Genomic DNA, 27,651 nt, shown 5'->3' with positions numbered 1-27,651 from the left:
GTTATAAAAACGTTCTACTTTTTTTTCCAATGTCATGGTATATCAAGTGTAAAAATGTTAGATTGAAATTTAAAAAGTATTTAGAAAAATAACATTAAAGTCTATTTATTTAAAAAAAAATATATATATGGAAATTTTACACACACACACACACACACACACACACACACACAATATTGGGTATTCGATTATTCAACTATCCGTGCACAGAATTATAACATAATTTGCACCCATTTGTTATTTGTTTAAAGGGACACTATGTAGAATTCTGACAAACATTTACAAGAATGAATTTTAACAATAACACAACTAGTCTCCTCTCAACCTTACCGAACAAGACCGATATAGAAATTAGTCCAGAGTGATTTAGGGTGGGGGAGTTCTGCAAGTGTCAAATGTGAGTATGAGGTACAGTAACTACAGGTCAGTGTAAACTAAGAGATGGACCGGCAATAAAGTTTAAATATGGAATATCTCAGGCAATCAGAAACAATTTTGTAAAACATTTGCAGTAAAACATTTACTGCAGATGTCTTCTGGTCATTCATGCTTGTATTTATACTAGTTGTAAAAATAGTATAAAACATTTTACATTTGGCTCCTTTAAGACAGCAGCAGTAGGCTACATTTATCAATGACCACAGATTACTCTTTAGAAGCACAATGAAAGGGACAGATGTACAAGCACAATTTCAAATGAATAATCCAGGCCAACATTTTTTTATTTAGTCGGACATAACTGAAATTGTCTAGCTGATAAGAATCCAAAAAAATAACTCCTCCTAAATTTATTTCAGTTGAGCATTTAAAAAAATCCCAACGTAGAGCCCTGCAAACATAAAATCACAAAAATGCCATTTACATTCCACATTTATATCTGTCGATATTATTTTAAAAGGGAGACTTAACTGTAATTGTAAAGATGACACACGCTTTAGTGCAACAACACACCAAAGAGAAAAGGCTTCATGCAACTTATTACATTTCAATACCATACACTTCTGTTGCAAATCTAGTAAACGCCCTGGGGGAGGCAATCCAACACTCAGTCTCCATAAAGTGAACCTGAAAACAGGTTTCCATGGTGATTTCAGGAGACCCGCAAACACCACATGTCGATTTAGTGGGGAAGTAAAACATGGTGACATTTCCTGTCTGAATTGCTTTGCCAGAACTCACTGGAATCTCCCTTTTCACCCCTACAAACTATTCACCGTTATGTTGGAACAAATATGAAACAAACTTCCTTCTTTGAAGTCAACATTTATGCATTTTGATTACTTAGAACAAATAATAATTTGATTGTCCATGTCGTGAGGCACCAGTATGTGACAACTATGCCAGGAGGAGTGGGAACTTTCTACAGACAATGTAGAATAACATTTCCTAAAACGTTACCTAAAATTTGCAAAGAAATAAAAAGGAAAGAATGAAAAAAAGAAAGAGGGAACTAAAGATAATAAGGGAAAGAAATAAGTGATGAAGGAAGAAATGTAAAGACAAGGCACCTTGGGCTCTAGGTACTTCCCTTATCACAAGTCACAGCCTATAGAATGGTAATCTCAAGGAATACAAAATGTTGGGTGGGTGTAGGGTGTCCAATACCAAAACATTTTGACTACATCCATCCATCCATCCATCATCTTCCGATTATCCGGGGCCAGTTGGCGGGGGCAGCAGTCTAAGCAGAGATGCCCAGACTTCCCTCTCCCTAGACACTTCCTCTAGCTCTTCTGGGGGGGGACCGAGGCGTTCCCAGGCCAGCCGGGAGACATAGTCCCTCCAGCGTGTCCTAGGTCTTCCCCGGAGTCTCCACCCGGTGGGACGGGCCCGGAACACCTTCCCGTGAAGGTGTCTAGGAGGAATCCGGAACAGATGCCCAAGCCAACTCAGCTGACCCCTCTCGATGTGGAGGAGCAGCGGCTCTACTCTGAGCTCCTCCCGGGTGACCGAGCGTCAAACCCTAAGGGATCGCCCAGCCACCCTACGGAGAAAGCTCATTTCGGCAGCCTGTATCCGGGATCTTGACCATAGGTGAGAGAAGGAACGTAGATTGACCGGTAAATTGAGAGCTTGGCCTTGCGGCTCAGCTCTTTCTTCACCACGACAGACCGATACATCGACCGCATTACTGCAGAAGCTGCACCGATCCGTCTGTCAATTTCCCGTTCCATCCTTCCCTCACTCGTGAACAAGACCCCTAGATACTTAAACTCCTCCACTTGAGGCAGGCACTCTCCACCAACCTGAAGTGGGCAAGCCACCCTTTTCTGACTGAGGACCATGGCCTCAGATTTGGAGGTACTGATTCTCATCCCCACCACTTCACACTCGGCTGCAAACCGTCCCAGTGCATGCTGAAGGTCCTGGATTGAAGGGGCCAACACGACAACATCATCCGCAAAGAGCAGAGACGAAACTGTGTGGTCCCCAAACCTGACACCCTCCGGCCCCTGGCTGCGCCTAGAAATTCTGTCCATAAAAATTACGAACAGAATCGGCGACAAAGCCAGAGTCCAACATGCACTGGGAACAAGTCTGACTTACTATTCCCGAAGCACCCTCCACAGGATGCCGCGAGGGACACAGTCGAATGCCTTCTCCAAATCCACAAAACACATGTGGATTGGTTGGGCAAACTCCCATGAACCCTCCAGCACCCCGTAGAGGGTATAGAGCTGGTCCAGTGTTCCACGGCCTCGACGAAAACCACACTGTTCCTCCTGAATCCGAGGTTCTACTATCGGCCGTATTCTCCTCTCCAGTACTCTGGCATAGACTTTCCCGGGGAGTCTGAGAAGTGTGATCCCCCTGTAGTTGGAACACACCCTCTGGTCCCCCTTCTTAAAAAGAGGGACCACCACCCCGGTCTGCCATCCCAGAGGCACTGTCCCCGACTGCCACGCGATGTTGCACAGGCGTGTCAACCAAGACAGCCCCACAACATCCAGAGACTTGAGGTACTCAGGCCGGATCTCATCCACCCCCAGTGCCTTGCCACCGAGGTGTTTCTTGACTACCTCTGTGACTTCAGCCCGGTTGATGGACAAGTCCACCTCTGAGCCCTCATCCTCTGCTTCCTCAATGGAAGACGTGACGGCGGGTAGTACTCCTTCCACCACCCGACAACATCCCCAGTTGAGGTCAACAGCTGCCCACCTCTACCGTAAACAGCGTTGGTAGTGCACCGTTTCCCTCTCCTGAGGCGCCGGACGGTTTGCCAGAATCTCTTCGAGGCCAGCCGTTAGTCCTTCTCCATGGCCTCACCGAACTCCTCCCAGGCCCAAGTTTTTGCCTCCACAACCACCCAGGCTGCAGTCCGCTTGGCCTGTCGGTACCCGTCAGCTGCCTCTGGAGTCCCACAAGCCAACCAGGCCTGATACGACTCCTTCTTCAGCTTGACGCATCCCTTACTTCCGGTGTCCAACAGCGGGTTCGGGGATTGCCGCCTCGACAGGCACCGGAGACCTTACGGCCACAGCTCCGAGCGGCCGCTTCGACAATGGTGGTGGAGAACATGGTCCACTCGGACTCAATATCTCCAGCCTTCCTCGGGATCCAGTCGAAGCTCTGCCGGAGGTGGGAGTTAAAGAGCTCTCTGACAGGAGACTCGGCCAGACGTTCCCAGCAGACCCTTACAGTACGCTTGGGCCTGCAGAGTCTGTCCAGCTTCCTTCCCCCCCATCGGATCCAACTCACCACCAGGTAGTGATCAGTTGACAGCTCCGCCCCTCTCTTCACCCGAGTGTCCAAAACATACGGCCGCAGATCAGATGAAACGACAACAAAGTCGATCATCGACCTACGGCCTAGGGTGTCCTGGTGCCACGTGCACTGATGGACACCCTTATGCTTGAACATGGTGTTCGTTATGGACAAACTGTGACTAGCACAGAAGTCCAATAACTGAACACCGCTCGGGTTCAGATCAGGGGGGCCGTTCCTCCCAATCACGCCCCTCCAGGTGTCACTGTCGTTGCCCACGTGGGCAACGACAGTAGAACAATGGAGTCCCCCCAGTAGAACAATGGAGTCCCCAGTCGGAGAACTTTCCAGCACCCCTCCCAGAGACTCCAAGAAGGTCGGGTACTCTGCACTGCCGTTCGGCCCGTAGGCACAAACAACAGCGAGAGACCTATCCCCAACCCGTAGGCGCAGGGCAAAGACCCTCTCGTTCACTGGGGTAAACTCCAACACATGGCGGCAGAGCTGGGGAGCTATGAGCAAACCCACACCAGCCTGCCGCCTCTCACCATGGGCAACTCCAGAGTGGTGAAGAGTCCATCCTCTCTCACGGAGTGTGGTTCCAGAGCCCAAGCCGTGCGTAAAGGTGATCCCGACTATCTCTAGTAGGAACCTCTCAACCTCACGCACGATCTCAGGCTTCTTCGGGCTGAGCCAAGCCGGACCCCGTGGGGAAAGGCCCGGCCACCACGCGCTCGCATTCGAGCCCCAACCCCGGGCCTGGCTCCAGGGTGGGGCCCCGGCTGCGCCATACCAGGCAACGTCATGGTCCTCAAAATGTTTTTCATCATTAAAGGGTTTTGAACCACTCTTAGTCTGACCCGTCACCTAGGACCTGTTTGCCTTGGAAGACCCTACCAGGGGCATATAGCCCCAGACAACACAGCTCCTAGGGTCACTCGGGTACTCAAACCCCTCCACCACGTTAAGGTGGCAATTCATGGAGAGGTATATATAACAAATAAAGCAGTTGCACTGCATAGCTGTCTAAAAATCTGAGTTATCCTGTTCTCTTAAAAACCAAAACCGCTGTAGTGACAATCTTAAGAGGGAGAGAAAAAAAACAGTGAATAGTCTCACTTGCCTAGACTGGCCCTGCCTGCCACAGTTGAAGAATGAGTCATTTCAAGTCAGACATGACACAATGACTCCACTTCAACCCATCAAATTTCAGTCAAATATCTTACATCTTGCAAAAGTTGATTATCCAAATATTGTCAGAGTTTTGCTAATGTATGTGGATGGGCATAGAATGGGGGGGCAGGACAATGTTACAGAAATATAATATTACAGACAGGTCAATGTGACCCTCCTAGAAAACAGTGAGAATCCTGGGATCCATTGACCCCGACCCCCCCCAATATACAATACAAACATACGCTGTTGTGTATTTGTACACATTGCATATTTCCTGATTCAGTTTTTATCTTAATTCACATTTCTTGCCGTTTTGAGCCATAGATTTTCTTTATCTGATATTTCTTGAAACTTAAATGGTTTCACCCGTATACTGATATTTTAGGTTATACAACTGTTTGTAAAGAAATTGAATGTCAACACTACAGCCTAAAAACATGGTCAAATTATAATTTTGATATAATGAATGTTCAGTTAATAAATATCAGATTGGTTATTGATTCGACACTGACTCATACTTTGATCTGTATTTTAATTAAATATAAAAACAAAGTCAATGTATAAGGTTGTTTTGTAATTTAAGGTTTAAAGTGGAGGACTCCTGTCACTCCAAATAATTACAAACCTCAGTGAACAAATCTGTTCAGCCACCCTTGGCCCAATGTCCACAGCCTGCTACCGAAAGTCCACTGCCAACAGCCATTACAATTGACTTCTCACCTACATCTATTAATATCTCTTAAAGATACAGTCTGTAATTTTTGGTCATTGGTTTTAAAAGTGAGGCTGTCTAGAGAAAAAGGGTCCACAAAAATGTTATGTTCCAATTTGTGCCTGCCGCAAGGCAAAACCACTCGCCTCCTTAATGGGAAATTCTTGGCTAACTGAGGTATAGTGATTGTACATATAGAATATAGAAACAATATTACACAGCCAAAATTGTTTGAAATATATTTTGTTAATTGCAAAAGTGCCAGACTGCATTGTTGCACAACATGTCCCATAATATTCAGAAAATGCCCACTTGAAACAGAACATTATGTAACCTGAAAATAGCTTACTCATTGAATAAATGAGTGATGATAATGCATTTTAAGCTGGTAAGAACATTTTATATAAAAAAATATCAAAGTAGGCCAACAGAGCAAGATCAAAGTATATATTGTATGTAGGCCCTTTATAAACTATAGTGCATTAGAATTTCACATTTCACATGGTTTGGTTGCATCAGCACACAACTTCAATGGCATGCGAGATGTCTAAATTACACAAGAAGGTCTCTCACTTTCTCTCTCCAGTATGTGTACTAAAACATTAGCCTTGTACGTTTCCACTCATTACAGCCGCACCATCATAAGTCTGAGCGATCAGCTTTTCTCCCATCATCAGTGGGAGCACACCCTTGGTGCTATTAGAGAGGCCAAGTCCAGTTTTATCTTTGACTTCCACAAACTCGGTCACTGTATTGTCAGGCAACGTATCACAACACAACCACCATTTGTGATTTACAGGAGACATCAGTTGTTAAAACTGCAGTTTTTTGGGGATATAATACTAGGCGCTATGCTGATATTCGAGTACTGCAGAGACCAATTTAATACTCATATCAAGCAACAATCAAATAAAAATAGCAAGACGAAAGATGATAACCAAAAACGTGACATGTTCCATGCCGGTACAGCTTGTCCTAGTCATACCTTGTATTCCTGATGGCAATAGTAGTTGCTGTAGCTCTGTGTGGGACTGACCTACAGTACACCTCTTAGTTCTCACAACTATGAATAGCAAGGCCAACGCCTCCTTTCCAAACAGCAACAGGAGCGCGTGAGGCTCTGACCTCATGGGTCGCTCATTGGAGCTCAGCTTGGAGAGACGGGCTCATAAGAAACCACATCAGTGGATGTGTTTGTTGTTTCACATACTTGACAGTATACAATTTTGCTAATGGTCCACTCAGTGATTAAAAAGATACAATTTTGCTCAGTATTTGAAGCAAGCTTAAAAACAATCACATAACTGCTTAGAGTAGTAATTTTTTTCTCTCAAAAAAGTAGAGGTCAAACTTAGGTACACCTTTGTTGGTTCAAAAATAGAGGCACATTTGATACTGAACAATTTCTAAACAGGGTTTGACTTTAAGATGACATTGGGAAGGACTGTAGACCATTTCTGCGCTCAGAATCATTCCAGATACGCAGTGGCGTTTTCATATGTAAAACATTGGTGAGGCACAAACCATTTCAAAATATAGGATAGATATCAGTAAAGCTACAAAACTCTGTATTGCTACTGATGTGCTTATTTAACACAACAACAAACAGCATGGCTCCACAAAACACTTAACGACAGAGCAGCTTGGTTCTACCAGGTGTTTTAGTACACATACTGGAGAGAGAGAGACCTTCTTGTGTAATTGCTCTCCTTCACACACACACACACACACACACACACACACACACACACACACACACACACACACACACACACACACACACACACACACACACACACACACACACACACACACACACACACACACACACACACACACACACACACACACACACACACACACACACACACACACACACACACACACACACACACACCTAAATTAGGAATGCAACCAAGCTCAGAACCAGGGTGCCTACAGGGCCATACGCAAACAGCAATGAGCTCAACACCACTGAAGGCCACAATTGAGTGGAAAGACAACTTTTTAGGGATACAGATCCATTCTATGACAAGGTGGAAAAGTTCCTCTCTGACTCGTATGTCGTCATAGGAGTTATGATAATTTTCAGCAGAGTGACGGTCTCAGAAAAAGCCTCCTCTAGGTTGTTCTCATGGATGGATCTTAACAGAGACAGGGCCGTCTTACCAGTGTGAAGCTTAGTGTGGCGGTACAGAGTGGTCAGCTCAGACTTCAACCTTTCCTCGTTTCCATAGTTTCACTGCACAGTCAAACTCAGATGTAGGGAATGAAAGGACAAATTGTGGGATGAGCGAGCTGTCAACCAGCTTGGCAGCGATCAGGTGGTCACTTTGTGAAAACCTCTGCTCCACCTGGGAGATTACTGTGTCGTATGCCTCCTTCATCACCGGCGCTGTGTTGGTTACTTGTCGGCCTGGATCACCTGTTCCATCGTGAACGGTGGCAGCCCATTCATCGGTTTGCTTCTGCATATTCTGGACATTCTCCTTGAAACGGATGAGCGCACTGCTAATGCACACAGATGCATCGATGCTCCATTTTTGCAGAGTGTTGTATAAAACAAACTTCTGGCATAAGGAAGAAAGAAAAAAATCCAGCAGCTCGGTCCCGGAGTTTTTTTGACAGGCCGTATGCCTCACTTATGGTGGCCTCATCCCATCCTGGTTGTGTGCGTATGTCCTCCATACACAGGAGCAACGCAGCACGGGTTTCCCAAACTGCATTGACAGTTCTACTTTTAAAGTTTGATCGTACAGCGGGTGGCCTTGGAATGCATCTCTGTGTTGCTTCAACAAGTGCCGCAACAAGTTTTGGAGCGCCACGTATGTTTCCACTCATTACAGCCGCACCATCATAAGTCTGAGCGATCAGCTTTTCTCCCATCTTCAGTGGGAGCACCCCCTTGGTGCGATTAGAGAGGCCAAGTCCAGTTTTATCTTTGACTTCCACAAACTCTCTGTCACTGTATTGTCAGGCAACATGTATCACAACACAACCACCATTTGTGATTTACAGGAGACATCAGTTGTCTCATCTGCCTGTATGGCAACAAATTATGTCTCATCCACTTGCTTGGCTATGTCCTCCCTGTACACTTCATACATAGTCTAACAGTTTGTTTTGTACAGTGCTATATGTCCCTTTGAAGATGGGCTGAGCGTCATAGTGCCTCTGAAGTCTCGAATCACCCTCACACAGTGTCGAAAATGCATCTGAATATTCCAGGATTCAGGGAATCCACCGACTCATTTCACATTTTGCACACCCTAACACGATCATAACATGTTGAATACAAGTTATGATCGGACTGAGAATGTATCTGATTTCCATGCTGCTCAATATAGCGCCTGTAAGCACTGTCAACCTGGGCTGCGACATTTACCCTTCCAAGTAAGCCCAATTTCACAGCATTGTCCAGATGACTCCCGCTGTTCTCATCTTTCTAAGACGATTGCAAAACATGTTTCAAATCTTTGTAACCCGTCCTCGACCAAGTACCATCTCCACCAAATAGCACACATGGAAAACAGAAGAGTGCCTTCTTTTGTATGCTAACCGTTAGCCACCTTTTCTTCAAAAACCACTCCACGTTAAACCCGCAGTTACTTTTACCAGCAGTTTGAGTGATGACAATATCCCGTGGCAGATGGGTACCAAGTCGCTTTACTTCAAGTTTCTCCTCCAAATAAAGGGTTTCAAATTGGTGCTCGAGGATGAAATCCACTTTATTCATTTTCTCAAGTTATCTGGCGTTTGTGAAGCTAACAAGCTAGCTAAGACAATCTACCCTCATCGCTCTTCTTGCCGACTAATGTCGGCGCCAGACAGACAGCCAATCAGGTCTGAAATATGAAATGACGCTGTAGTGGGGCTACCGGCTGTCAGCCCCACTTGGCATCAAATCTGTGTGATCTACTTTGATCTCACTAACATTCTGAGCATGCATATTCATATTTTCACTGTAACATTGAACATACGCATTCATATTTTCAAACGTACAATTGTGAGAGAGGGGCTAGCCCCACATTCACGCTTAGCCTATGGCCTACTACTGCGAACTCGAATCTGCAGAACGCAGTCTGAAGCAGCAAGGCAGGGCCCCACCTGCCCCTAAGGACCAGTCGCCCCTGCAGATACGTGATCCTTGGTCTGCACCTATGGACTACCCAATTCAATTCAAACCACAGATTTTCCCTGGGTTTCAAGTCCGGTGACCAAGGTTGCCAGTGAACATATTCTATGTGGTATTTAGGGATGTCACGAGAACGAAAAACCACGATGCAAACCGTGCCTTCAAACTTGACACTAAAGGAGGAAACACTTCCAACGTAGCGAAGCACCTCAGACAGACATCCAGATTTATTTGAAGAATTCAATGGGAGCGAGTTTCAATTCACAATACATTAACAATGTATCCAAAGTATTATTCTTATGCGGAAATACACGGTACCATTATTTTTGTTTGAGACAGCTGACATTGCTGTGTAGTTTAGCCAACTAGGTTCTATACGACAATTGCAATGGCTTAAACCTCTTAAACCAGGCCTAGAATGTCGCTAGGAGACCAAGGAGGCCAGACAAGATTGGAGGTGTGGCCCTCACGAGACAAAAAATGGTAAAAGGCTAACGTAACATAACCATAGCTTGTAGTAGTAGGTTTACCATACAGTCGGTGTCATCAACATATAACATTAGCGTTTTAAATAAATATTTCCGGACTAAAGGTCTGTCACCATGTCAGTAAATTTAGAGTAGAGGTGTGTGTGTGTTTGTATCTTCTGCTATTTTCTTAAGTACAGGGGATTGTTTTGTTTAAATCTTTTACTGTAGTATCGAATTGGGTGTTACATAACAAGCTTACATACACACTTCTACATGGGTAGAGGATCATGGAATTTTGCTAGTATTGAAATCGACTACAACATTTCTGGTATTGTGACATCCCTAGTGGTATTTAATGTGCCTCAGGTTGAAGTGTCAACCTCCTCCTTTCTGCTCATGCAATCTCATTACAACACCAAACCCACTACTGTTGGCTCTAGCTCATTGGTAATGCACACCAACGGCAGGTTTGAAATTAAAATGAGAATGCATGAACAGAAAAACAACCCCATGCCTACAGTAGTTAAGCACATTTTAGATGGTGTTAACTGATGCAAAGCCTAACAGTGTTTTTTGCCTAGTAACGTGTTGTTGACTTTTGACCATGAGACAAAAATGCTGTGTTTCTTTGTGTTTTCAGTAACTATCATATAAATGTATTATCATTATCAGATACAACAGATACAGGTGCAAAAAGGGTTCTGCACATGCACTGAAAAGTGCTGAAGAAATTATTCCACTGCTGTAGCATTGGTTCAGCATGGTCCACTGCTTTTTCAGAAAAACTTTTCTCTACAACTTTCCACTCCAATGAAGCATACATTTATTTAAACCCACTCTTAACGAGTTTACACTGATTGATAAAGATTGATACTACCATTCAAAAGTTTGGGGTCACTTAGAAATGTCCATGTTTTACATGAAAACATACAAGTTTGAATAGGAGCAACATTTATAGGAAATAGTACCTGACAAGGTTTGAAATAATGATTTTTAATTGAAAGTGTCCTTCAAATTTTGCTTTGGTCAAAGAATCCTCCATTCTGCAGCCTTGCAGACATTTGGCAATGTGTTGTGATAATCTGAAGAGATTTCACCCCATGTTTCCAGACCATCACATTGTCTACATCGTGCTTGACAGATGGTGTCAAGCACTCCTCCAACATCTTTTCATTGGGTTTGCATCTCACAAATGTTCTTCTTTGTGATCCGAACCCCTCAAACTTAAATGCGACTGTCCATAACACTTTCTGATCTTTCTCTGTCCGGTGTTTTTGTTCTTTTGCCCATCTAATTATTTTCTTTTCATTTGCCAGTCTGAAATATGGGTTTTTCTTTGCAACTCTGCTAGAAGGCCAGCATAGCTTCTTCACTGTTGACATTGACACTGGTGTTTTGCAGGTTCTGTTTAATGAAGCTGCCAGTTGGGGACCTGTGATGCGTCTGTTGCTCAAACTAGATACTCTAATGTTATCGTCCTCTAGCTCAGTTGTTCACCGGGCCCTCACACTCCTCTTTCTATTATAGGTATAGTAGTACACAGCGATGTACGACAGCTTAGGTTTATTGGCACTTTCTCAGATCAAGAATAGACTGATGGGTTTCAGAGGAAGTTATTTGTTTCTGGACATTTTGAGCCTGTAATCGAACCAACAATTGCTGATGTTCCAGATATTCTAGTTCAGTTTTCAGCTGTGCAAACAATTGCAAAAATTGCCTTTTCAAATGTTAAACTTGGTTTAGCAAACAACGTGCCATTGGAACACGGGTCTGATTTGCTGACTGGCTGCTGATAATGGGCCTCTGTACACCTGTGTAGATATTCCATATTTTTTTTATTCGGCCGAATCCAGCTAAAATAGTTATTTACAATATTAAGAATATCTACACTGTATTTCTGATCAATTAATGTACACAAATTATTATTGTAGGTAATAGGGTGCGATTTTGTCCTGCGACGGGCCCCTCCAGTGATATTTTTAAAAAGAGAATTGAGAACAGTAAATGCTCCTGAATTACTGAACAACCTCCAGATGCATGACACCTCGCCGGTGAAACCAAATTGTTGAATTTTTAATACTACGACTAACAAGGGGAGCTTTGTAACAGGCTCACAAATCCTGGAATGCACGTCTTTGTACCATGTAGACTGTATGCATGTAGCCAACTGAATTTTAGCCATTTAACAAAAGCTCTTAGCCAGAGAATTACAAGAGAAGATAGGGTTGCTCAAAGACACATTTTTAACCTTTTGTTTAACCTTGGCTTGGTAATTTAAACTAGCAACCTTTTTGGTTACTGGTCAGATGTTTAACCGCTAGGCTATCAATAACATTGTATAAACAACTATTTGACAACAATGATAATGAAAAAGTCAGATGCTGTGGCCACACCAGTCAAATTTCTATTTTTATTTTTTTTTTTTCATTGAAAGTGCAGGTAATGTTTTTTTTTAAGAATTTTTAAAGCGAACCTCATGTACCACGTAAACACAAGAATGATACATGCACACCTGAGAAAACACATTGGGGTTACAACTACAGGTTGAACAGGGCTCAGTCCATTACATTAATCTAAAACCAGCTCCTTAACTAGAAAATGTAGTCAGTACTGTGGAATGCAGAGTACGGATTTGCCAGACAAAACAAGATTTGTGTTGTTCAAAAGTTCAAAACTCCAGAACGCACCTGGAAGCATTCGTCAAAACTTTAGGAAGAAAGTTCTATGGACAGACAAGTCAGAATTGTAGCTACATTCCACAGCATTGACCACTTCTCAAATATCCAGCAGGGTGGAATTGGATTCTGCGTAGTATCAAGAAATTCAAAAAGAGAATGTCAGGCAATCCAAACGTAAGCTGAAGCACACCGGGAATTTCAACATGACAATAATCCAAAACACACAAGCAAGTCTACATCAGATTGTCAGATGTCAATGGCCACAACAGAGATAAATCAGAAGAGGGACCCATTATTTCTTACAGCACTGTAGCTCATTGTTCATAGCACACTTAGATTTTTTTTTTTGCTTGTCTTTAATTAGAGATTACTGTTTTTGTTTGTTTGTTTGTTAGTATGTATGTATGTATGCATGCATGCACGCATGCATGAGCACATCAGGTGTGAGTGATTGCATGAGTCTTTGCACATATGGTCATACCCCTCCACATCTCATGTCAGATGGCAGGGGAGAGCAGGGAGAAAGGACACGGCAATGACACCAGATGGGTTGGCTCGTTGTTGTTTCCAGGCAAAAGTTAACTCTCCACAGCTACCCCTTCCAACAGCCGGCACCTCCATACTTGGCATGGGGAAGATGAAGGCCAATGGCAGAGCTCGGCAACAAGTCACCCCACTCGTCCAGAAAAACGAAAGGGGGTGGTGGGGGGTGGGGGGGGGGGCGTTTTGAGTGCTCAAATCCAGCTGGTCTGTTTGACACATAGCATAATGCTAAGAATAAAGTGTTGCCAACAGCTAAAAAGTAGATGGGTGATGGGATTCAGTCACTACAGATCAAGACAGGTGCCTGTAGTTGGACATTCGAGCGGTTATACCCGAACACTATTTGAGATTCACTGAATGATGAATATGAAGATTAATGATAACTTCCAGGCACTTAGATATAACCAGAAAAAGGACCAGGCAAGTCTCGTTCAGCCGGCCCGCGATCAGAAGGGTTGAATGTTGTTTCACTGGCTGGTTTCGATCCGCAGTTTTCTATGTGGCAGTCTTTAACCATTACGCTATTTAAACAGCGGGAATGCAACTTTTACCTCAGCCATCTCATTTTTGCTGAAATAACATGGAAAACAGAACGTTTATTAAAGGATTCTCTTGTACAAAGGTTACTGTAGATGGCTAGCTAATAGCTACACAGTACCTACAATGAAAACAATGACTCCAATCACTCCATGGCTGGTTTCTTTTTTTAGAAAACAATAATGTAAAAGGGTCATGTAATATAAATATTATCTTAAATATATGAGATTCATGGTATAACAGAGTGGACATATTGTTGTGCAACAGCTGAAAAGCACAGAGTGTATAAATATTTCTGAGACAAAATATTTAACATCTGAGAGGGCAATTGAATCAGGGTCAACATATTGAAGGTCGGGGATGTTCCCACAAGACCACAGGGTTTGCAGGCAGTGAGTTTACCTCTGTATAGTCCTTTATCCCAGCCATTCTTGCTGAAATGTTGGCAACAGAAAATATATTAACGGAACTAAAGTGTACTCTTGTACAAAGATTACCGTAGATGGTTGTCCATAAGAATTACTGTAGATGGTCGTCCATGAGAATCGCAGAAACCCCTCCTCTATTACTGCGCAAGGGGTTGTGGTCTATATTACCACAAAAATCATGCACGGATGCGTACTTCAAAAATCCACCAATAACAGACGCAATATAACCGTAAACAGTTTTATTTTAGGCTTACTCTAACGTAGCTTCTGAAGCTTGTAGCCAACAAAGTTTATCTATCCTGAACAAATCCTTATGCATACTTTGTTGTGTCGGTGGAATAGATCGAACACTGGTTGCCCACACAGCAGTCTGCGTCTCTAACCACTACGCAATTAAACAAGGGGGAGTCAGTCACTCACTCAGTCAGTAAAACATTCACTCTTCTTGGCCTGCTCCACTTGTGGTCCAGCAGACATTTCTAAAAGGATCATCAAGCTTTGATTTACTTGCCATTGTCGTAACAGGTTGAAGCGAAGTTAGCACACTGTACACAATAAAAATAAAGTTATTTCTAGAATCCTTAGGAAGCTAATATTGCTCCATTGTTTCCAGATAACGTTGCTAATGACACCAAACTAAAATGGGGTGGGAAACAAATGCTTCCCACCACATTTTGCTAATTGTTTCACAAATTCTTATTTATTTGTGTCTGGAAGAGTTGAAGATCCAAATATGTCCTTCAATTACATTTTCCTGTGCTTTTCTGCTCTTAACACTGCTCGCTGGCACATACGCACTTGGTGAAGGGCTCATTCGGTCACCAACAACCACAGTTGACCTTGCAAGTGCCAAACCTACCACAAGGGGTTGATATAGAGTAACGAGACAAAGAAGCCCTGTTTGGCATCCTACCCATTCCCCCTGGATAATCCTTTGCACTGCCCTCTTTGGGAACCAAGGGCCATGATGAGGATTTGAAAACATGGCTGCCATAATTCTGCTGTACTGCAATGCAAAGTGTAAGACAACTGCATCACTGGGGAGCATTTCTGAATGAAAAATCTTAACCATTCATGTTATGAACATACTGCAAGATACAGATAAAAACTAAAAAACCAGTACAGAATTTAGATGAATTATCACATACCCTATAAGGAGAAAGGTATGTTTTTTTCTTTTTTTTGTTAGTTTTAAGAGCGATCACCCCACCATATAAGTGTTCAAATAGGAACTCACCTTATATATACTTAATAAATATAACCGGTCCTTGAGTACCCCTAAAAGCACACATTTCTGCTATAGCCCTGGACAAGCACATTCAATTAACCTCAATGAGAACTTGATAATTAGTTTCAATCATATAGTGATATATGAGGTACACTTAAACGGAAGAGAAGAGCAGTAGCACAATCCCTGTAGCATATTAATTATCTCCTGTATTAGAAAATAGACACTGTAGTCTGCTGCCAGAACATTTTGTATACTTTTGGTGTGGATTTGTGCTGGTGTGCCACCACCCCCCCCCCCCCCCCCCCCCCCCCCCCACACTCTGGTGTTCCGCTGTGGACACAAAAGCATCAAAAAGGTGTGAACCAAGTGACCCCTGAGAGGAAATCAAACATGCTGTTCAAAGGCCTCTATGGCCTCACTGTACAAGGTCATGAACAGAAAGGTGGGTAAAAGTAAACAGTTTACTAGGTCTGACCCCATTCAATTGCTAGATTGTTGTCAGTAGGCTGCTTATCAAACAAGATTTGTTTTAGGCTGAGCAATCACAATGCATTCACACATGTAATACCAATGAATCACGTGATGAGGGATTATATATGTTTGCATTGAAAACAGTGGTACTAGGCCTATTCAAATGTGTGGTCCATTAAATTAAAATAGTCTTACTGTAGTTACCCACATTCTCAAAAGACTGACATGCAAACATCTATGAATGGTGTTTTTTTTTGGTTTTTTACACAGCAGCATAATTAAAATGGGAACAAAATGAACTTTATAATGACATTATCAAACAAATTAGGCATTAGGATTTGTTCAGTATAGACTAGAACTTAGCATTATATTGCGATGGATAACTGCACTGGCGATGAACAAAGTGCTCTTGTTTTCGACTTACATAGCGTAGTTCAAATGACGTAGCTATAGCGAGCCATCCCTAAAATAGCGTAGCCGTTAGAGACGTGGACGGTCACATTGGTAAGGCATTGGGATGTGTTCATAATGCTCTCATTTTCATTTTAAAGTGTAGTTCACGTGTCGTAGTGGTTAGCCATTCAACTGTCTATTTGTTGTCTAAAGAAAAAATCAGCCATGGAGTGATTCAAGTCATCATTTTCATTATAGGTACTATATAGCTATTAACTAATCATCTACAGTAATGTCTTTCTAATTTAACGTGTTGAATGTAGTGTAGCGATCCTGTTATACCTGACAATGCAAGTAAACAATACCACATCTCTACACATGTATCACCTGCACACACACCCAGTGTTTAAATAGCGTAGTGGTTAAAGATGCAGTCAGTCACATTGTAAACCGCGGATTGAATTCAGCATGGGCAACAACATTCATCCCTTCTAATGACAGGGCGGCAAAACTAGGCCTGCCTGGTTCCTCTTCTTGTTATTATGAATTGGAAAGTATGGTGACTCTACAATGGTTATGATGCTGGAGGAGAGGGGGGGGGGGGGTACCGAGAAATAGAGCAAAGGTCACCTGCACTGCAAGCATGGCATTGAGACTGCAGCCCCTTTATGCAATCTTTCAATAAGACCTAATGGTGACTAAATGACAATCTGCTAGAGTAACCTCCAGACTAGATCTTTATACGTACCTTTTCTTACTGTGCATGCATTCTGGTAGGACAAACAATTTGCATTCCGGTAGAAGTCAATTTCGATGGAGGTCACCCCAAAACGGTCTAACTCATTTACTGGCCTATGGTGTGTTGTGTGCAGTTCACTGAGGGGTATCTAGAGGAGTATCAAGAATTAGACTGTTTACAGATGTTTATGCAGGTTTTGTAAACTCATGGTCACTAACATGCCAAAACACAGCCATGCAGCACAAACCAATTGGAAACCAGACTAACCAAACCTAGACTACTGACCAAACCTAACCTACTCTGCCTAGATTGAAGCGCTCACCATCACTCTGCATGCTGGAGTCAATTAGGCCTACTCTCACTAATGACAGTCACTGACAGCTACAAACTGACAATAATAATGCATTTAATTTCTTTACGGCAATCCCCTCAAAACTTAAGACAAAGGGAATATAATTCCCCTTATTTGCCAAGGTCCACCACCACCATGAACAGAGCAACAAAAGTAAATATTTGACTATATATATACACCTGACTAGTGTGTTGTAATGAGTCTAGGCAAAAACATGACAATTCCCTAAAGTAAATTATACCAAATATCTACCAAGTTAGATACAATACATTTGAAATAAAAATAAAACGGCCATTTAAAACCCACAATCTGCAAATATCCGCCTTATTCTGCCCCTGAATACTGTAAAAAATCAGGAATTAATATTTAACAGTGCAATTCCCATATATCATATGCCTGCCAAGCATTTGATCTCCATCTCTTTCATCGGACTATGTGCAGAAGAGTTAGGACATTTAGCCCCAGGGACAAGGGATCCAGAAAAGTCAAAATGCGGACTCTGTTAAAACCATGAATATCATCATGAGCATAATAAAGTAATTTGTCTGACTTTTTATATAGCACATTGAGTACCAAAATTGCTGTCTTGACTATAAAGTATAACTCAAATCTATTTTTTTAAATCAACACTTATTTACAGGAGAGAATAAAGTGTCGGCATTAAAAATGGGACAATATATTGAATATTCTGCAAATGTCCTTTACTATGTCATTTATGCCAAAGGGCTACACACTCAAAACAATTTGTACTAATATCCATTTAGCATCTAATCATTGGCGGCAAGCATTAAAGGCCTTTCAGATTTAGCATGTTTAGCCGTATAAAGAGGCAGCTTTAAGCTCCGGCTCTCCACTCAACTGAATGAGGCTCTTGGTAAAGACGCACTAATACCTTCTTTGCCCCTGCTCAGAATGCTGATTCTCTATTTGACTGAGTCGGGTCAGAGACTTACAACTTGGAAGTGTTGTGTAAATAAAGGCTCACCGACTCTGTGGCCTCAGGGCTTCGACCGTTAGTAACCCTTAATGAAGATGAGTAGAGCAGGCATGTTGCGGTTGGGGAGGCAGTGTGCTTTTGGCTCTGCTCCACATAGTGGGGAGAGAACGAGAGAGATAGAACTGTCATCTGTTGTCAAAATTAGAGATTCTCATGTGAGAGACGCTGAACATTCAAGACAAGAGAGATGACCAACAGTTTCCTTCCCCCTCACCACAAGCCTCCATTTCCAGATTTCCTTGAATGGCTCAGGAATGAATGCTGTCATTGTACTTCAAAGCTGACAGGACACGGACAAGAATTCACGCATGCTCCACATGATAATCACAATCACTTGTTTGTGTCTGTTATTGTGTGACAGTTGGTAAGGGAGCGTGGATGTCAATTTTCAAATGGCTATCTTTCAATAACCCTCTCATCCCCTTTTTGTAGACCAACCTTAGGATTTGTCAAAAACAGAATCCAGGCCACAGTCTTTTCTGTACCACATTGAGACAGGTAGATTGTTTAAAAGCCACCCACTTAAGTAATTTTCTGCCAGAAGATCTGATGTGTCTGGAATCGTGCTGCTGGTGTAAATGCAGTTGCAATATGAATTATATAGTCTTAGGTTTTCCTTAAAGAGGGATTCTGAGAATGTTGGCCACTGGTTGTGAAAGTGGTGCAGTTGACACATAAAAGGGGTCCTTCAAAATTGTGTAATGTCATGCATGTGCCAGTATGTGCCCCATGTTATCAAAACCACTCGTTTTCAAACTTGAATTTCATGGCCGAGGTATAATAGCGATTCTGCTAGATCAAGCACATAAATATATTTCACATCTAGCCCAAAATGTGAGGTTTAAAAACACAAAAAGTTACTGAAAAAGCCAGAGGGCTTCTTCAAATGATAGTGATGTACCAAACCAAGTTTCAATAATCCAGTTCATAAGCCATAAGTACGTACTGCTGCCTTATAAAAAGGCTGAAAGCAGTGGAAGCAAGCACAAGTTTGACATTGATTTGAACTTGACATTTTGCCTGAGCTGAACTTGTAGGGACAAAACATTTGCATACAACTTTGAGCCAAGAAGATTTCAGATTTACAGCTACAACAAGCAGACAGAATCTTAAACTTGAGTAATAACATTGAGTTACTCTAGGGAAATACTGACTACATAGAAATTCGAACATAACTTTGCATAACTTATCGCATTAAGTCACTGTTCAGTCAAAATAATATATTTTTTAAATAACTTCCAGTTTTTTTCTTGTGCTCTACATCTTCTTATTCCTTTAATAATGAAGAATCAGGTCTCCTTTGAACTACTTATTTAAAGAAATAGTTTTAAATATAAAAACATATTTTTGCATATTTCTCAAATTAAGTTGAATCAATTATAGCAACTCAGCAAACTGTATTTAGGTGAAATGGTAAGACAGTGATGTCACAACACGAGTTTGACAATGGATACATTGTCTCCTTCTAAACATGTACTACAATATTAGCTAATTGACTATCAATGGCGTCATCCGGCCCCTTTCACCAGCCATAAAAGCGCGCAGCAAGCTAATATCGTTTCTAAACAAAGTTCAGTGTTACACAAACGTAGGCTACTCCGTTCAGACCCCAACATGCTAGCATTGATTTAGACCTCTGCAATCAAACTGCTATGCAACTGTAATATATTTAACATTGTCAGTCGCAATGTGCTGGTAGTACAGGAAAAAGCTCAACAGCACATCTTTTTAAAGCTACGTGTTGATTCACGAAGCACCGTACGAAATAGGGAACGCCTTGAAGATAATTGTTGTTTTTCAAGATGTGAGCTATACGGTTTTAACATCCGTAGACAATCCAGGATTAATGCAAGTAATCTGGGCATATGAAATTATGGATATTCTCTACATTTAAACGATTTAAAACACCACAAGACGTGTACTCCTTTTCAAAGGTGGGCAATTTCTGGTTCATCTCGGATGTTTTCTTTTAATGACCCAGTTATCAATGTAAATGCGAAAACAAAACCGTTTATAATCCTTACACAGTTGACACAAAAGCTAAAATACTGTAATTAAACAACAAAGCATAAAGTTAAACATTCAACAAACCTGTGTTAGGCAGCCTCCTAGCAGTGAACCATTCAGAATCTTAAAGGATGTGGCGCTTTACAGTGCATACAACTCGTAATGCAGCTGCTTGTCCAATCCGGGATGCCGTAAAAAGACAAGTGCCATTATATTATGTAACACATGTTTTCATTGGTCGATTTTCTCTATTCAGGATTAACATAATACTTTTTTTGCACATTCTATGGCACTTATTTTAGGTCACATAATTAAACAGCTATTTAATCACCAAATATATTTAAGATTACATTTGTTAAGATGTCAAGCAACTTGTAATTAATTATTAAAGATGCTTGCTCTACAAAGAAGAGTACACTTTTGTTCAAGCGTAATAAAGTCTTTATCATAGCAATTATCATGCAGCCAAGAATTTGAGGACATTGTTGTTGTTGGTTGTTATCAGAGAATAATTAAATTGACCAACCTAATTTCTCATATAAACTGGATATTTTATTGTATAAATCCTGATGGTCGTGCTTATGATGTCTACATTTCTTCATCCAGGTGTCTGAATACTTTCTGAATGCATTGTACAAAACCTTTCAACACAAAAATTTCAACACTGAGTCAGATCATCATATATATATACAGTACCAGTCGAAAGTTTGGACACCTACTCATTCAACAGTATTTATTTTTACTATGTTGAATAATAGTGAAAACATGAAACTATGAAATAACACATATGGAATCATGTAGTAACCAAAAAAGTTTTAAACAAATCAAAATACATTTATATTTCAGATTCATCAAAGTAGCCACCCTTTGTCTTGATGATAGCTTTGCACACTCTTGAAATTGTCTGAAACAGCTTAATGAGGTGTGCCTGGTGTGCTTTTCTGGAAGGAGTTCTCACGTAGGCTGAGCACATGTAGGTTGCTTTTCCTTCACTTTGCAGTCAAACTAATCCCAAAACATCTCAATTGGGTTAAGTTCCGGTGATTTCTAAATATATGTTCGACAGTGTTTCCAGCAAAGCACAAAGCATCCCCACACAATCACACCACCTCCTGCATGCTTCACAGTGGGATCCACACATGCAACAATCGTCCATTCAACCATTCTGTGCTTCACAAATACATAGCAGTTTTTGATTCCAAAAATCTTCTGCAGCAGGGGTAACTCTGGGTCTTCCTTTCCTGTGGTGGTGCTCATGAGACATGATGAGAGTTTTACTCTGGTTATAGTTATTGCAACTGCACTTGAACAAACTTTCAGTTTTGGAAACTTTTCGGATTGACTGACCTTCATGACTCAAAGTAATGATGGGCTGTTTTTTCTATTTTCTTATTTGAGCTGTTGTTGTCATAATGTGGCCTTTTACAGTACTGGCATAATGACAATCTTCTGCATACAAACACTCTTGTCACAACACACCTTATTGGCTCATTAAGAAGGAAATTCCACACATTGACTTTTAACAAGGGACAACTGTTGAAATGCATTCCAGGTGACTACCTAATGAAGCTGGTGTTATTTCATAGTTTTTATGTATTCATTATTATTCTACAATATAGAAAATAAGTAATTATTCTGAATTGGGTGTGTCCAAATCTTTTACTGGTACTGTACAGATAAAGGTTTTGGTTATAGCATCCCCGTGTGGTCAATATGGATGTTCTAGCATATGTGAAGATTTGACAGTGTTTGCGACATGTAAATCTGCAACAATATGAATTGATGCGGCAGGCTGTGCCCACCTGAATCTTCATTAGGCAGTAGCAAAAAATCTATTGCATTGTTTTTTGTTGATGTAGCATGTCAAGTGCAAATCATTTTAATATATGTACCAAATTCTGTGTCTAAAAGGGTGAGGGGTGTGACTGCAGTAAACATTTCCAATCTTTTTTTATAGCGGTGTATTTTTGAAGGTTGGTTCACTATGCACATGGAATGGATTTCAATTGTTTTCCCACAAGATGCTAAAACTGCTTTGAATTCTACTTACCACAATGTGTACATTTTGATAATATGTGATGATATACAGTGCCCTCCACTAATGTTGGCACCCTTGGTAAATATGAGCAAAACAGGCTGTGAAAAACATCTCTTTATTTTTTATCCTTTTGAAAGAAATGAAAAAAAACATTGTCATTGTAGAAAAAATACTTTTCTCAAATACATGTGTGCCACAGTTATGGTCACCCCTTCCTATAATACTTGAAGGGCAACCACTCTGGGCCAAGATAATCAGCTCTGAATCGTCTCCGACTGAGATAGCCATGATAGCAAACTTTTATTCTGTGGTTAGTGAATCATTTATGTGTTGATTTGAGGCATGTTTTGACCATTGTCCTGCTGGAAGATTCCACCACGGTACAGTTCAAGCTTCCTGGCAGATGCAGTCGGGTTTTGATATAATATCTGCTGGTACTTGATGGAGTCCATGATACCATGTATTCTAACAAGTTGTGCAGGTAACAAAAAAAGAAGAAAAACAGCCCCACAACATAAAAAAGCCACCCCCATATTTCACAGTGGATATGAGGCACTTTTCTGCATGTTTCTGTCTATGCCAAACCCACCTTTGGGGTGTTTTTCCCCTAAAATGCTTTAATTTGGTCTCATCGGACTATAGAACTCACTCCCAGTGAAATTTCTTTTAACATTTGGCAAACTGTAGGAGCTTGAGTTTGTTGTTTGATTATTAGTTTTTTTTATGGCAATCCTCCCAAACTATGTGTGGTTGTGATCTGATCACAGTTTTGGAGACTTTCTGACCCCAAGACCCCACTAACGTTGACAATTCTCCAGTTGGGATCTTTGGTGGTTTTTGCATAGGGACAATATAGACTAACATCCTCCTTCCAGGCCGATTGTCAACATTTCCAGTTGCTTAAACTTCTTTATTATTGCCCTGATAGTGGAAATGGGCCTTTTCAACCATTATTTTCTTAAAACCAATTCCTGATTTGTGCAGTTCAACAAACTTTTGTCGAACAACGTTAACATTTTCTGGGGGTTTTCCAATTGTGTTGGATTACTATAAGAATTTTGCCGGTGTGTCACCTCATATTTAAGAGAATCAGGAAATAATGGCTCAGCACTTAAATGTATTGGAGTAAAAAATGTATTTGATTTATTATTTTCAATGATTTTACTTAAATTTAAGGTTTGATTTTTCTGAATATTTTGAATGAAAGACCAAGAGGATAAACAGCACACATTTTTCCTCAGCCAGTTTTGCTCATATATACCGAGGGTGCCAGTGTTAGTGGAGGCCACTGTCTTTGCAATGTTGGCTATTCATGCCTTCTAGTGTATATAAGGTGGTTAGAACTGAAATCTGTTTATACATATACATAATATTTGCACTTCATATAAAATTGGTCCATTTGTTTATTTTTAATAAACTTTAATGCATTAAATACAAGCATTTGTTTTGCCTTAATTTCAAACCATGATTTATATTATGGGAAACACTAAATCATAATATGATTTGATATCATAATGATGAAATCCATAATTTGCTTTGCTCATGATTTCATTTGATCAGACAAATAAGTGAGACTCTTTGATGTTACATTGTATATTTTAATATATTATTAAAGACTAAATTGTTTCATCTAAATCCTAAAACATTAAAGATCATGATGGTAGGTCATCAAATGGCATTTTAATGTTTTTAAATGTATGTCCAAATTTAAATTGTTACACAAATCTCTTTTATTTTTGCAATAAAATGCTTGAGCCTAACTTATAATAATAATGCAAATAATTTGTTTTTACGATGTATTGTCAGTTTATGTATTTTTTGTATATGTATTTTTGTCCTAACTATGGGACCACATTGGACGTAAGTGTGTAATACATTTTCATGTGGACACTAATGCACTCGTAAGCCTACTGTAGGCTACAGTGATTTGCAAATATCTACAATTATTTTAACGATAGTCTATTCCGTTTTCACACACAATGGCGAGCGTGTGAACTGAGGCAGATCAGACTCAGGGTGGCGCGCGAAGCTAAAGGATTGTGTCTGGGACTCAACACAGGTCATCGCGGGTCATAGCGCAGTGCATGACAACACAGCGCCTAGTGGTTGACACTTGCCCATTAATTACCATATGGGTTTACATTGTACTTTTTTTCTCACTTTTTTCCAGAATCGTCAATGTATAGTGTACCTACAACTGCAAAGTACTGATCAAAGGCAAACAAAAACCAAACATTTAACTAAACTATGGGCATATAGGCAGTTATTAGAATGAGGTTGTATCCTATTAGTCAAATGTGCTATTTTTGTAATAAATAAATACATATTCTGTGGATTTTCTAGTACTACCATTGTTTAATAAGTGTTTTAAATGGATTTTGGAGAAAGGCTATAAATTGGATTATTTACGTTTGTCCTGCTGTGGTTGCTTTGTTTGGTAGAATACGATGACATATTCTTATTTTTCACTATTGCAAAAGTAGGATGATTACAAAGTTGTGCATGGGCATTATATAAAGTGATAAAAAACCAACAGATATATATATATATTTTACATTATCTTATGTTTTGTGCTGTTGAGGTGTCTGAAATTGAGCTGTTATCATGCATGTAACCACTGCCGTTGTGATTTTTTTAGAAAATAGAATAGGGGTGTCTGGTTTAGACCTATTATACATTTTCTTCCTTAGACCTACCGAATCAATTTTAAACTTTGCACTTCACTCTAACGGTTTTTACACGTATACAAATGTAATATACTTTAACATACGTTAATATATAACGTGTATCTACGTTTTTAGCCTAAACGTTGTATTTAAGCGATTGACTTAAAATGGACACTGGGATGTCATTCAACTTAAAACAGTACTGTGACATTACAGGATACAGGCCCATAGTATACCGGCTGTACAGCTCCGCAAGGTGCCTCATTGCTTTTATAAACTGGTTACCAACATAATTAGAACAGCTCATCTGAACTGGCCTTAATTTTTCAATGTTGTATGTGGTGAAAAGACCCTTGGTATAAATACCCTCAGAATGCATTTACTGTTATTTTAATCATCCCACGTGATCGGAACATACAAATGTGTACAATAAAGCATTGTGGTAGTGGGACTATAAACTATGGAGTACAGCTTCAGGATGTGAAACCAAACATCCACTAGTGCACCATGGCTGTTTTACATCTATACACATGGTACACAATGCTTTACGACATTTAGTATACAATTTAGTGGATTTTACAGACGGTAATGACAAAATATGTAATTTAAAGTTTGGATTAAAAAATATAGCAACATAACATATCGATGGTCGATGAAAAACGCTATGGCGCATCGTCTTTAACCACTTATTCTTCTTTTAGTCGTGTTTTAGACGTTTTACATAAAGTCACACTATAAAACTTCACAAAAAGTCATACCAACTTTGTTGTTCTTATTTCAAAGACCATATGTATAAAGACGTGTTAAAAATCTACAATGAAAGTAATGGGATTTAATGCCCCAATCCTCTTCACAGGCGCATTTCTCTGGTGGTGCTATAAAAGTCTCCAATCTTTAGAAGTCCTGGGATCCTTTATATTTTATTTAATCTCCGTTTCTTTTATTTCTTTTTTTCCTCTTCTAAGTTGCAAAACAGGATCAATTATATGAAACACAGCGAAACTTTCGAGATTAAAACGTTCCCGGTGGAAAAAAAAGAAGACGAGCAAAAGGTTTTGGCGCATGAGACCCAAGGCTGAATCTGTGAGACGGAGCGTACACAATAAACCTGTTGTTAACCTTGCTGTGAAAATATGTTTGAAGAAAATAGACAATTGTTGAACGAAATGTATTCAAGTATAAAATAATGCCCTTTGTTGGGGAAAACTTGAGCAATGTGAGGGTACAAAAGTCCCCTGTGGTATTTACTAGAGCCCTTTGTCAAGTTTGCGCTTTGGCGTCTCCACTTGGCGCATTACCCAGGCCCCTTTAAACGCGATTGTTTCTTTCTTTCTAATGACATTTACCGGATCAAAACATGCTGTTAATTCGATCAGAAAGCTTCACCCGTCACAACAATACCAGAATAATTTCTCCCAAAGTTTGTTAAGTTGACCGAAATTAGACTCATGAATAGGGGTCTCCGGGCTACCCCTCGCGCAGGTGACGGGGGATAATGCACGTTCACGCCAGCTGCATTCTTCTTTATTTGTCCCTTTTCTTTCACAGCATTATTAAAATTTAGGCCAATGAAACTATTCACTCGACTCAATAGACATTTTCTTATAGGATAATAGGATACAAATTGAGCCTCTCCAAAGAGTCCCCGGTGGTGGGTAACCCTCGTGTGCCAAAAACTGCTGGAGACGCCGGCCGGGACGCAGGCGACGCTCGTGTGCCAAGCCCATCACACACCTGCCGAGGACTCCCACCAAATAAAGAATGTAAACAAAAAGCTTGCCATCTCTCATAAAAGATGGACGTGTCACCAAGTCGTGTGAGAAAGGCGGAGAACAAACGGGGGGACTCCGTCTCCAAAAGCTCTCCCTTGAACTTGGCGGAACAGCCTATTAAAGGCTTACTTAATTACTCTAATGGCACTGGACAGGCCTTAAAACTCAGACAGGGCTTGGATGGAAGTTAAGATCGCTTGCTGGGATTTGTAAACAGGCGATGTATAACAAACGCGAGATGGAAGAAAGAGAAGTCTTTTTTTGGAGGCTTTGTTTTCAGTGCGCGCACTGCGCCCGGTCGGATCAGGCGAACCCAACGCTCAGTTCACATTTCCCGCCTGGGTTGTTACTATGCAAATAATATTCTAAAAGTAATCACGTGTCTTTTGAACAGCCACGTGGATTAACAAAGCAGGTCTGCCCCCTGCTAGCCCATGGCATCAGATTTTATACAATTTCTTTAACTCATCCTAAAGGCACACATTTACCAAAAGCTTGCTTTTTATCCTGTGGAATAATTTAGACCATGCCCAGGATCGCTTTATAAGGATCAGCTTGTTCATTCATCTATCAGTATACCTAGTCTACAAGCTGAGGAACA

General features: G+C 40.9%; 1 protein-coding gene across 5 annotated transcripts in view; it reads right to left on the bottom strand.

Annotated features, from left to right (window-relative positions):
* acsl1a (acyl-CoA synthetase long chain family member 1a) overlaps window positions 1-20,738 on the bottom strand; it is an 88,010-nt gene extending 67,272 nt beyond the window's left edge. For 2 of the 5 annotated variants that reach the window (XM_020043866.2, XM_010888565.3), the window contains exon 1: window positions 20,659-20,738. The gene's annotated coding sequence lies outside the window, so the exon portion shown is untranslated. The other 3 variants (XM_020043865.2, XM_010888564.4, XM_010888566.3) reach the window with 3 other exon arrangements.
* Window positions 20,739-27,651: the final 6,913 nt, after the last annotated feature.

The sequence above is a fragment of the Esox lucius genome, chromosome 25 (assembly GCF_011004845.1).
Source record: "Esox lucius isolate fEsoLuc1 chromosome 25, fEsoLuc1.pri, whole genome shotgun sequence".
NCBI classification, from domain to species: domain Eukaryota; kingdom Metazoa; phylum Chordata; class Actinopteri; order Esociformes; family Esocidae; genus Esox; species Esox lucius.
This window is presented reverse-complemented; position numbering and strand designations above follow the sequence as displayed.